Source organism: Myotis daubentonii, chromosome 3, assembly GCF_963259705.1.
Source record: "Myotis daubentonii chromosome 3, mMyoDau2.1, whole genome shotgun sequence".
NCBI lineage: Eukaryota > Metazoa > Chordata > Mammalia > Chiroptera > Vespertilionidae > Myotis > Myotis daubentonii.
In genome coordinates this window covers 200,384,224-200,397,747 of record NC_081842.1, presented here as the reverse complement: position 1 = coordinate 200,397,747, position 13,524 = coordinate 200,384,224, and positions in this window count along the sequence as shown.

Below are 13,524 nucleotides of genomic sequence, written 5' to 3'. Positions count from 1 at the left end.
TCTCATCAGTGACAGCTTCATTCATCTAGTTGCTCAAGTCAAAAATATTGTATCCATCTTGATTCCTCTCCTCCTGTGTCTCTATTCTCCAATCCATCAGCAATGCTATCAGCTCTGTCTTTAAAATATATCTCTAACCCAGCTGGTGTTGCTAAGTGGTTAAGCACCGGTCCATGAACCAAGAGGTCACTGGTTCAATTCCCCATCAGGGTACATGCTGGGGTTGTGGGCTCCATCCCCAGTGGGGGGTACAGGGGGTATACAGGAGGCAGCCTATTGAAAATATTTCTCTCCCACCAATGTTTCTATCTCTCTATCCCTCTCATTTCCTCTCTCTCTAAAGATCAATGAAAACATACTTAAAATATATCTACATATATATATATATATATATATATATATATATATATATATATATATATATATAAATAATTTGGATACTTCTTATACCCCCACAGTCACCACATCAGTGCAAGCCACCATCATCTTTCTCCTGGATTAATTAATTTGGCTCCAAGTGCTTCCACCTTTGCCCTGCCCCATAGTCTATTCTCCACTCAGCATTCAGAGCAATGCTTTAAAACTTGTCATTTTTCTACATAACTCTTTATCCCCAAAACACATCAAGCTCACATTGGGACCTTTACCTCTGCCAAGAATGTCCTTCAGATGATTCACATGATCAAATCATTTCTCAATGTCAACTGATCACAGTGGCCTTCCTCAACCAATGAATCTAAAATAGCACTTCTAGTCCAGCTGGTGTTGCTCAATGGTTTGAGCATCGACCTATAAGCCAGGAGGTCACAGTTTGATTCTCAATCAGGGCACATGCCTGGGTTGTGGAACACCCAGTAGGGGGCATGCAGGAGGCAACCATTTGATGATTCTCTCATCATTGATGTTTCTATCTATCTCTCCTTCTCCCTTCCTCTCTGAAATCAATAGATATATTTTAAAATAGCCCTTCTAGTTACCCTCTATCCCTCAGCTTGCTTTACTTTTCTTATAGAACTTATCATCCCCTGATATATTTTGTATTTATTTCTTGTGATTATCTATCTCTCCTCACTAGAATGTAAGCTCTATAAGGTCAAGGATTTTTCTATGTTTTGTTTATTCATGTGTTCCCAGCACCTAGAAACCTTGACCCATAGTAGTCCTTGGCCTGTAGGAGTTGCTCAAGAAATATTTGTTGAATTAATGAATGCTGAATGATAGTTTTATTTACTTAGGAAACCTCAATCAACTCTAGTAGAAGAAAAAAAACACCCACATCAAACTTCCTGCAGTAGGTTGAATGGTAGTTCCCAAAAAAGATATGCCCACCTCTTGGGACCCGGGAATGCAAGCTTATTTGGGAAAAGAGTCTTTGCAGATGTAATTAAGTTAAGGATATTGAGATAAGATTATCTGGGTAGGCCCTAAATCCAATGACAAATGTCCTTATAAGAGACACACAGAGCAGAGATGGACAGAGAAGAGGAAAAGGCCATGTGAAGATACGGACAGAGATTGGAGTTATTCAGCCACAAGCCATGGATCACCTAGAGCAGTGGTCGGCAAACTCATTAGTCAACAGAGCCAAATATCAACAGTACAACGATTGAAATTTCTTTTGAGAGCCAAATTTTTTAAACTTAAACTATATAGGTAGGTACATTGTTATTAACTTAATTAGGGTACTCCTAAGCTGGCCTTTGCTAAAAACGTCCTCAACTGATTGAGGTACGTTCGCTGAGGTCGATCCCTTCCAACTCTCCCATCCACACTCGTCTTGTATACTTGTTTCGTCTATCTCCTTTCGTTCATCCTCTCTATATGTCCAAACCATCTCAACATACCTTTCTCAATCCTCGACACTACATCTTCTTTCACTCCACAACGTTCCCTAAAATTAACTTAATAAACTTTACTTAAAGTTTTAAGTAAACTTCGCACTGTACGTGGTATTTTGTGGAAGAGCCACACTCAAGGGGCCAAAAAGCCGCATGTGGATCGCGAGCCGTGGTTTGTCGACCACTAACATAGAGCCACCAGAAGCTGGAGGAGGCAGGATGGACCACCCTCTACAGGATGTGGCCCTGCCACTGGAGTTTGGACTTCTGGCCTCCAGAACTCTGGGAGAGAAAAATTTCTGTTTTAAGCCACCAAGTTTGTCATGGCATTTGTTATGGCAGCCTTAGGAACCAATCCACTACCAGACTAACAAGAGAATTTGGTAAGGAGATGGCTACAAGATAAATAGGACAAAATCAATTGTTTTTCTTTGTGCTCTCAAGAAGTAATTAGAAAAGATAATTTAAGAGAGCCTGTATTTTCTAATTTTTCTAAATTAACTTCCAATCTCAGTGGGGAAAAAAAACAGAGATGAGTTCAGAAGAACAACAGCTAACTACTAGGAATTTCAGAAAGAGAATAGACCTCTGGAGAGAGGTCTAATAACACTGACCCTCGAAGGGAAAGAGTCGGATCCTAATCTGATCATTCCCAGAATGCAAATTTTCTTCCGTCCTCCTGTCTCCATCCAGACACCAATTTGGAGAGGCAGCCCATGGCAGGCCACAAAGAGTACAATCACACACACACACACACAGCAAGCAAACCAGCCTTACATTTATATAACTAATAGGGGTCACTCCAGGAATCCTTCCCTGGACAGCTCTGCCCCTTAATGACTTTCTGTGTCCGTCTCTAGGCTGAGAAGCAATCAGCAATTTAAAAATAGCAGCTTCTCTTGCCAAACCAAAAATTAAGTTCTGTCTCACCAGGCAGCCTTCTACATTATTAACAGCGAAGAGACTATTAAAACCTGCCTGGTCCTGCACCGCAGCCTGGAAGCATCAGAAAGCCCCAGCTAGAGGTGCTCTCAGGACCCTAACTCAATGTGCTTTGGCTTGCCTCTCCCCTTGTTTACTGCGACTGAGCAATGAGCTCATTGCTCAAGGTCGCTCATCTAGGGGACTACCAAACGCAGATAACACACTCATCTCCTGGGCCTCTCTCATTCGACTGTTTAAACGGGCTTATCTGACTGTGCGTGATCCTGTGTAGGGAAGAGGAGTCAGTGTGACGGAGGTCACGAGTAGTGTGCTGGTAATTGTCCAACCACCAGCTACTGGGTGAACAGACAGCTCTGGTTTGTAGCATTTGTTGATTTCCTTGGTGTGAATACTCTCACTGTGACTGATTTCTAGTTCATTTCCAACTCAACACCAACCTGAAAATTGAACCATATGCGGTCAGGAGCAGAGGTGAGCAGACTCCAACACCCATGGTAAACTTGGGGCATATACCCAGTGGGGGGTGTGCAGGAGGCAGCTGATTGATGTTTCTCTCTCATCAGTGTTTCTAACTCTCTATCCCTCTCCCTTCCTCTCTGTAAAAAATCAATAAAATATATTAAAAAATTTAAAAAATAAAATGGGGATATTGATACCTGACGAGGTGGTTGTGAAAAATAAGTAAGATAATGTCCATGTACTTGCCAATCAGTCAATATGAATTTCTTCCCTACATTACCATGAGCAATTGCTTATGATATAACAGTGTGCAAAAATCAGAATACCAACTTTTCCTATGATTTATTACCGGGGAGGTACTGGTTGCCTGGGATGGAGGCAGGGAGATTGACAGAGAAGAGCAGGAGGGACATTTCAAGGGTGATGCAAATATTTTTTACCTTGAGATGGTGACAGGGGGTATGCCTTTGTCAAAACTCATCTTGCCCTAGCTGGTTTGGCTCAGTGGATAGAGAGAGCATCAGCCTGTGGACTGAAGGGTCCTGGGTTCAATTCCGGTCAAGGGCATATACCCAGTTTGTATTCTTGATCCCTAGTGGGGGGCATGCAGGAGGCAGCCAATCAATGATTCTCTCTCATCATTGATGTTTCTATCTCTCCCTCTCCCTCCCTCTATGAAATCAATAAAAGTATATTTTTAAAAAACAAACTCATCTAACTGGAGTGCCCTCAAAGGTCCCGGATCTCCATATATATATATATATATATATATATATATATATATATATGGATTTTAGAAAGGAAGTGAGAGGGAGAGAGAGAGACAGAAACATCAGTGATGAGAATCATTGATCGGCTGCCTCCTGCACACCCCACACTGAGGATTGAGCCCACAACCCAGGCATGTGCCCTGACTGGGAATGGAATCATGACCTCCTGGGTCACAGGTCGATGCTCAACCACTGAGCAACACCAGCCGGGCTGGATCTGTCTCTTGCTTCAGCCTCTGACCTCCCTCTAATGTCTTTTCCAGTCACCTCCTTTGGAACCACCTCAGCCATCCTCAGCCTCCGAGACCAGCCAACACCGTTTTTGGGGTCTTTTTAAAAAACTTAACTTCTTATTGCCAAAAACCATGAGCTCCCAATTCCTCGGAGTTATTCCACCGAGGGCGGGGTGGGGGCTGCCGTCAGCCGCCTGGCCGGCTGCATCCGCGGCCCCACACCTACCTCTCTCTGCGTTTCTATTCCGACTGGGACGACGTGGCTCTGGAGGGCTGGGCCCCTCTTCCGAGAGCTGGTGAGACATGGAGGGCGCTGAGCAGCTTGACGATGTGAAACCAGCGCGGCCGCCGCATTCTCTCCAGGACGCGCTGAAGCCCCCCAAGATGAGGGGGCAACACTCAGGGCCCATGGCAGCCGCCCTGGCCTTGGAGAGGCACCTGCGCCAGGCCCCGTGGAGCTGCCGCCCCGGGTTCCACCCGCGCAGACCCTCCGCTCTGGGACTTCCTGCCGAACCACTTCCGGGGCAGGAGGTGAACCTCATCAGGAAGAGGGGCGACACCTGCCTCACCCCGCAGGCTGCGGCCCCCAGGCTGGGCTGGGGAGTGTCCCCTCCGGAAGCCGCCCCCTCAAGCACCACCAGGAGCCTTTGGAGCCCAGAGGCCTTTGAGGGGCCCCTCTGCTTCCCCTGAGCTTCTCCCTGAAACCACTGGCCATTCTTTTCACCGCCTGGAGCCGTCCCCCCTGCATGGGACCAAATGAAACAATAAAGTTTTTTGCAGGGGGGGAAAAAAACAACCCACAAAAACTCATCTAACTGTAGAGCTGTGGATGCCTCTATTAAAAATGAAAAAATATGCCGAAACCGGTTTGGCTCAGTGGATAGAGCGTCGGCCTGTGGACTGAAGGGTCCCGAGTTCGATTCCGGTTAAGGGCGTGTACCTGGGTTGCGGGCACATCCCCAGTGGGGGATGTGCAGGAGGCAGCTGATCGATGTTTCTCTCTCATCGATGTTTCTAACTCTCTATCTCTCTCCCTTCCTCTCTGTAAACAAATCAATAAAATATATTTTAAAAAAATGAAAAAATAAAAAGTGGGGGAAGGAGCATGATTATACATGACAAGTTCCTTTAAAAAGCACACACATTAACAAGTGGATGTGAGGATAAGAGAAAGAGTTAGGTGAGCAGGCTCAGCAGGCCAGGCTAAAACCCTCCCCTGGCCTTGCCTGGAGGTGGCCTGAACCCCTCTCTCTAACATGGAAGTGTCCAGGCAGCTGCTGATCACAGCGGCCACGGGGGTCCTGAGCTTAGGCAAGGGAGCTATGTTGTCGGGCATCAGCACAGCCCACCGCACACCTTCCCAGCAGGCCCGTGCTCCCAGACCACCTGCTGAGGGAGCCAGACCCGGAAGTCAGAGTGTAGTCAGGCTTTCATTGTGCGAGGGGTACTGAACCCAGGCCATGTGACTCAGCTGGAAAAGCTCGCCCTGCAGAGCTGGCTGTTGGACCACGTTTATCCAGCAGACATGGCAATCCACCCAAGCACGCCTTTGAAGTCTCTTAAGCAACGCCTTCCGGCTTCCTGGATTCCTTCAGCCAGTGCCCTGTGTGCTGTGTTGAATTTGACCCTCTCCAACCCATTGGCAACTGTGATCTGACTGGAAGCTGTTGCCAAGATACCAAAGGCTTACGAAGCCTAAAGGAAACCTGTCCTGCAATATTAACAGAAGATTAAGAAAAAAAGAATGTTCAACAAGGTCTCGCAAAAAGAAACCAGTAAGATCTGGCCTCTTTCACACCCTTTCCTACCCCCCAAAATGTGCCACATATAAACGAGAAGAGAGAAAAGGCAGCAGTTACTTCAAGACAGAATATGAGCAATTAGTAAGATGAGCAGAACTTCCCTTTCCTGTCACACTTGGCCTAAGACCCGAGCAGATATAAATTCTTGTATATTGTGTTTCCATTTCATTTCTATGAATTTTAAGCTGGATACCAAAAGATGGGCAACAGAGTTCAATGTTAAGAGTTAGCTTTTGAGCCCTAGCCACTGAGGTTTAGCTCAGTGGATAGTGTTATGTTGGCCTGTGGACCAAAGGATCCCAGGTTTGATTCTGGTCAAGGGCACGTGCCTCGGTTGCAGGCTCCTCCCCAGCATAGGCCCTGGTTGGGGTTCCTGTAGGACGCAATCAATCGATGTCTTTCGCTCACATTGATGTTTCTCTCTGTCTTTCCCTCTCTCTTCCACTCTCCCTAAAAAAAAATTTTAAAAAATAAAATAAAAAGATTTACCTTTTGAAAGAATCTAATGCAGTTTTCACTTAGTTGTCTCCTGTGAGTGAGCAAATCTATAATAATAAAAGCATAATATGCTAATTAGACAGAACAGCCAAATGACCATCAGACGTCATTCCGGATGTCCTTCCAGATGAAGCCGCGGTGGCGGGGGCCGAGGCAGAGGTGGTTAGGGGTGATCAGGCAGGCAGGCAGAGTGGTTAGGGGCCATCAGGCAGGCAGACAGGCAAGCAGTTAGGAGCCAGCGGTCCTGGATTGTGAGAGGGGGCAGACCAGGCTGAGGGACACCCCCGCTGCTCCATGCATGAATTTTGTACACCGGGCCTCTAGTAATATAGAAATGTCTAAACATCTAATTATACTGAACTTAAAAAATGTTTTACAATAAAGAATAAAAGAGTAATTGAATGTTATCTCGTTTTATCTGTAAGAATAATGTGTTTATAGTGTTTCCCTATTTTTCTGGGAAAGTAATTTGAAAATCACATAACACTAATTTGTGGAAAGTATCTTAACAAGACTTTGGGATGGACTGATGCCAAAAAACCACATTTCTCATTCCAGAACACAATTTGTGGTGCGCTATGTCTACAAAATGCAACTCTGAATAAAAACAACTTGGCTTGAAGAGTGGATTCTTCAGAATAGAAATTAACTACTGCCTCTAAAATAAGAAACTTGTAAATAAGTTGGCCACATAGGCTGATTTAATTTTGTGGATGAACACACTTTCAGTTTATCCATTTCAAAAATAACCCAGCTAAAATTTCCTTTTTCTTTAAATCATTTTTTTAACTGAGAGAGAGAGAGAGAGAGAGAGAGAGAGAGAGAGAGACATCAATTTGTTGTTCCATTTATTTATGCTTTCATTGGTTGCTTCTTGTATGTGCCCTGACCCGGGATCAAACCTACAACATGGGCATATTGGGATGATGCTCTAACTGAGCTACCTGGCCAGGGCCAGATAGAATTTTCAGTAGTCAATCTGCTATAAAAATCCATCAAGCGCCGAAACCGGTTTGGCTCAGTGGATAGAGCCTCGGCCTGCGGAATGAAAGGTCCTAGGTTCGATTCCGGTCAAGGGCATGTACCTGGGTTGCAGGCACGTCCCCAGTAGGAGATGTGCAGGAGGCGGCTGATCAATGTTTCTCTCTCTCATCGATGTTTCTAACTCTCTATCTCTCTCCCTTCCTCTCTGTAAAAAATCAATAAAATATATTTAAAAAATAAAATCCATCAAGTGACATATTGGAAAATATTATTTTTATTTTTTACTGTATTTAAAATTTTTTTCAATTATAGTTTACATTTCTGGTGTACAACATAGTGGTCAGACAATCATACTTTACAAAGTTTTTCTCCCAATATTTCATGGTGGGTGCTTGAAATATTGGGATGGCCTAATTGGTGTGTTTTTTTTTCTCTTATTTTTTCTTTTTTGCTCAACCCCTCCAAGACTACCCCCAACCAGAATGGTCTGCCTGCTCTCTATCTCTGAGTCTGTTGGAAAATCTTATTATTTTTTAAATATATTTTTATTTATTTCGAAGAGGAATGGAAAGGGAGAGAGATAGAAACATCAACGATGAGAGAGAATCATTGATTGGCCACTTCCTGCATGCTCCTCCTGGGGATTGAGCCTGCAACCCAGGCATGTGCTCTTGACCGGAATTGAACCCAGGACCCTTCAGTCCTCAGGCCAATGCTCTATCCACTGAGCCAAACAAGCCAGGGCGGAAAATATTTTTTTTAAGTGACTTGCTTTTAGCCCAGCTGAGGTGGTTGAGCATCTACCCATGAAATAAGAGGTCAAGGTTCAATTTTGGGTCAGGGTACATGTTTGGGTTGTGGGCTTGATCCTCAGTGTGGGGTGTGCAGGAGACAGCCCATCAATGATTATTCCCTTTCATCATTGATGTTTCTATCTCTCTCTTCCTCTCCCTTCCTCTCTGAAATCAATAAAAATATATTTTTTAAAAATTAAATTACTTGCTTTTATTTTTCCTTTGAAAGCACATGTGTGTTGAGAGTTGCATGCTAGAAATTGACACCATGATATGAATGCTTGAATAAGAACCAAGTTGCTTGAATTTTCTCCAGGGGCAAGCTGGATTAGATCTAGTGTTAGCAGATCTAAGTTACTCAGCTTAAGAAGAAGTGTGTGGAGGGGTGGGACATGGGGGGGCGGGGGGCGGGAGAACTGTGTAAGTTGCAACCCACTTCCCACTTTTTCTTTCTGCCCCAAAGCATTTTGGTGGCTAACAAACCAAAGTACAATCAAAGAAACAAAAGATAACCCAGGGCACTGGGCACGGCCAGCATTCTCTGTGGTTGGGAAATAGGAGTACATTGCGCATATGCTGGGGGAAAAATTCTTGATACAAATTACAGTCGTAATTAGTACACAGGAATAGAAATAAACAGGTTTTAAATGTTTGTGGCAGAGGTTAGGAGGTCTTGGAAAGTAAGCGAGTTTGTTGCAGAAGGAGCTTTGCTCCTGGGGAAAGCAGTTGGTGCCGGCGGGCCGGCGGGCCTTCCCATCTCAGCGCTACTGAGTGTAATCTGAGAAGCCGTGTTGTCATCATTATTGTCCCGGATTCTTAAGGGAGGCAAAGGGGTTAGGCCCTTATGCCAGGCGGGGCAGGGCGGGGTGAGGATCAGTGCCCTAGAGATGGAGGGTCACTGGCTATGTATCAAAATGGCCTCTCTCGCCCTTACTTCACTTGGGGCTGAACCAAATTAACATTCACAGCTGAGTGTTATTACCTGCCCTCGAAAAATTGTTCCACCTCATAATATTTTACTGGAGGCACTTAAAACATGAATGCTAGAAAATGGTTCTCATAATTGTTTAATGAAAAAGATCCCCCCCCCCCCGTATATATCTTTAAAATATATTTTTATGAATTTCAGAGAGGAAGGGAGAGGGAGAGAAACATAGAAACATCAATGATGAGAGAGAATCATTGATTGGCTGCCTCCTGCACATTCCCCACTGGGGACTGAGCCCACAACCCCGGGCATGTGCCCTGATGGGGAATCAAACTGTGAGCTCCTGGTTCATAGGTCGACACTCAACCACGGAGTCATTGCCAGCTGGGCTCTGATATTTTTTAAATTTTAATTCACTGATGGTCTTTCAAAATGGAGAAGACTTTTAAAAGAATTACAACTACATTTTAGTTTTAACATTTGTTTCTTTTTAATAAAAGATGTTTTTATAGATTTTTAGAGAGAAAGTGGGGGGGGGGGAGAGAGATCAGTTGCCTCTCCCATATGACCAGGGATTGAACCCATAACCTGGGCATGTGTCCTGACCAGGAATTGAAACAGCGACCTTTCAGTGCATGGGATGACGCTCAAGTAACTGAGCCACACTGGCCCAGGCTAACATTTGTTTCTTTCTTTACAAAAAAAAAAAATTATTGATTTTTTACAGAGAGGAAGGGAGAGGGATAGAGAGTTAGAAACATCGATGAGAGAGAAACATCAATCAGCTGCCTCCTGCACATCTCCCCACTGGGGATGTGCCCGCAACCAAGGTACATGCCCTTGACTAGAATCAACTCAGAGCCGTCAGTCTGCAGGCCGACGCTCTATCCACTGAGCCAAACCGGTTAGGGCTAACATTTGTTTCTTTATGAAATCTCCTGTATTGTCACAGGTTAATATTACGTAATATCATGTGCTTCCCCAAATTGTTGTGAAGTATTAGACTGTATGAACTGTCGGTAGGCTCTCAAGCATTCTTTATTGCTCTATTACAACACAATCAAGTTTCAGGGGAAAAATAGAGATAATACTAAGAAGTTGACCCAGAAGGGAAAGAGAGGGAGGAAAACAGAGGAAGGGAAAGATAAAGAAATTAAGAGAAATGGAGGCCAGACTGAGAGCATCGAACAAGCACTCCAGGAGTTGAAATGGAGCAAATGGCAATGAGGTAATACTTGCAGAAATAAGGGTGAGGATTTTTACAGAATAGGAAAAAGACATGAGCCTTCAGACTGAAAGGACCCACACACTGAAAGCTTCAGTAAGAACTCATCAAACTGATAGCATGGGAACCTCTGAAAGGGTTGGCATCAGCTGGACTTTAGCCTTAGCTATATGCATACATTTTTTATAAGGAGACTTGGTCTGTGTTTTTCATATGCAGCCAGTAACGAGAGAGAGAGAGAGAGAGAGAGAGAGAGAGAGAGAGAGAGAGACTGAGTTGCTGTTGCACTTATTTATGCATTCATTCATTGGTTGATTCTTGTATGTGCCCGGACGGGGACTGAACTGCAACCTTGTCATATTGAACGACCAACTGAGCTACCCAGCCAGGGCCTCAGGGAGAGAAGTGTTCAGTGAGCAGCCCGTGGATCATTTCATAGGGTGTCTTCCCACAAGGTGCCAATGCCTAGAGGAGGACACAGACACAGAAAGTACAATGTGAAAACTCTCAAAATAGATTGCATCACCTGCTGGCCGTGTGCTGAGGATCATGTCAGGTGCTTAACAAACAGGTTAATTCTCATGACAACTCCGTGAGGCTGGGCTATTGTTATTCCACCTTATAAAGAACCTAAGGTGTACAATGTAAGCTACTTGCTTGAAGATAAGATTGTATGTTAATAATCACAATAGCTGCCCTAGCCAGTGTGGCTCAGTGGATAGAGCATCCGCCTGTGCACTGAAAAGTCCCAGGTTGGATTCCGTTCAAGGGCACATGCCCAGGTTTCAAGTTTGATCCCCAGGTAATGAGTGTGCAGGAGGCAACCAATCAATGCTTCTCTCTCATCATTGATGTTGCTATCTCTCTCTCCCTCTCCCTTCCTCTCTGAAATCAATAAAAATATATTTTAAAATAAATAAATAAAATAAAATAATATTTTTTAAAAATCACAATAGTTCAATGACTTATTATATGCTCACTACAAAGCAGGCAGCATTCTAAGACTGTGCTATGTGCATGCGTTAACTCATTTACTAGTATTACTCACAATAATCCCATAAGGCAGTACCAGTTCACCCCACTTTACAGGTGAGGAAACTGAAGTCCAGATGTGTTCAGACCCTTGTCCAAACAAGCAAATGACAGAGCTAGGATTTGAACTTCACCCGAACAGAGTCTGTGCCCTTGATTTCATAATATTGTGCATATGCCATGAGGACACAGAAGAGGCTAGGAAATAACGCACTTTGAGGATGAGGGGTTCATGATGGATCAGGGCAGGACACTTCTGAGTGGGTCTTGAAGGGTGAATAGGATTTTGCCAGGCAGAGCTAGGGAGAAAGAGCACTCAGCAAAAGACAAAGCATGAACAAGGTGGCATCTGTTTGATGAAGATGAGAATAGGACCTACCTCAAGGGGCTATTGGAAGCATTGAATGAGGTACTACACTAAGCATGTGCACACTGCCGGGTGCCGGGGTCCAACCCCAGCAGGTCCAGGGGTCCCCAAAGGTGTGGACGGAGTTGGCGAAGAAGGAATGACACGGAGACAGCGTTCAGTTGATCAGCAGCCTAGCCAGGATCCCTTGAAACAGCAAGGATGGACTGGCTCCCGGCAGCCGGGCACATGGGAAGTCTCCATACGTGTCAGGTATAATTATTAATTATTACACAAGGAAGTATAGTTGCCTTCTCACTTTTCTGTATTGGGCACAGGTCTTTGTTTCGAGTGATGGAAACGCAGCTCAGACGAATGTGCTTTGTTTGTTTGGGAGGACTCACATCGCCACGGAACGTGCAAGGACTGCATCCAAGGACTCAGACACTGCCAAGTCTCTCAGCTCCGCTTCTCTGTCTGAACTCCACGGTTTCAAATCTTCATTGGAGACATGGTGGCCGACAGCTATAGCATCTCCCATCTTTCCCCCCCAGCAGGACAGCAGTCATTCTCTCTAGCCTGAGTTGAACAATCACAGGGGAAGCTCTGACAGATACAACCCCGCCAGGTGGGTGGGTGCCTGTAAGACTGGAGAGCGTCCATTTGAAACACATGGTCTATGAAGGGGAGAGAGGAACAAGACCTGCTCCCAGAAGAAAGAGATGAGGTACAGTTCTGGGCAGGCAAAACCAGGGTACACCCAAAAAAGTACATTCTGGTACATAGTGCTTTTTGCATTGTAACAGAGTCCATTTCTTTTTTTCTCTCAAGATTTAACATCACAACCAGACGTGTGTGTGTGTGTGTGTGTGTGTGTGTGTGTGACTATGGAAAACTTGTTTTTCTCTTTGGAATCTTGTAACTTCATCTTTTTGTCCCTATTGTTCTGAAATTTCCTGCCTATGTAACTTGGCATGGACCAAGTTTCATTGAATTTTCTGGGGACTTAGGGGACCTCACTATGATAATAAAAGCTCTTCAGAGTTTTTTGTTGTTTTTCTCTGGAGGATTTCCTCTCCTGTTTCCCTGTTCTTTCTGCAATTCCTGAAACTCAGGTCCTAGACGGGCCCTCTCGTTTTCTGATAATTCTCTCCTGTTTTCCATCTCTTTGTCATTCTGCTCTACTCTCTGTGACACTCCCATTACTTTATATCCAACTCTTCTGCTCTAAGTTTTATTGCTATTATCATAACTTTAATTTCACGAGCTGTTTTATACGTGTGTAAAACGTCATTTGACCCAGAAAAAAGGCCTGAACTTCTTAAAGCATCCCCATGTGCAAAATAAAGGACAAAGTTCTTTTTATGAGATTGGTTTTCACGGTATCAGGTCCAGCTCAAGAAGCTGCTTTTCAACTCCACATAATTAAGAGCTAAAACCAAGGCCCTTGCTGGATAGCTCAGTTAGAGCATCATCCTGACACACCAAGGTTGTGGGTTCAACTCCCGGTCAGGGTACATACAAGAAGCAACCAATGAGTACATAAATAAGTGGAACAACAAGTTAATGTCTCTCTCTTTCTCTCTCTTTCTCTCTCTCTCTCTCAAATCAACATGAAAAACACAAACAACCAACATGCCTTTGTGCAATTGCCCAAGTGCTGATATTAC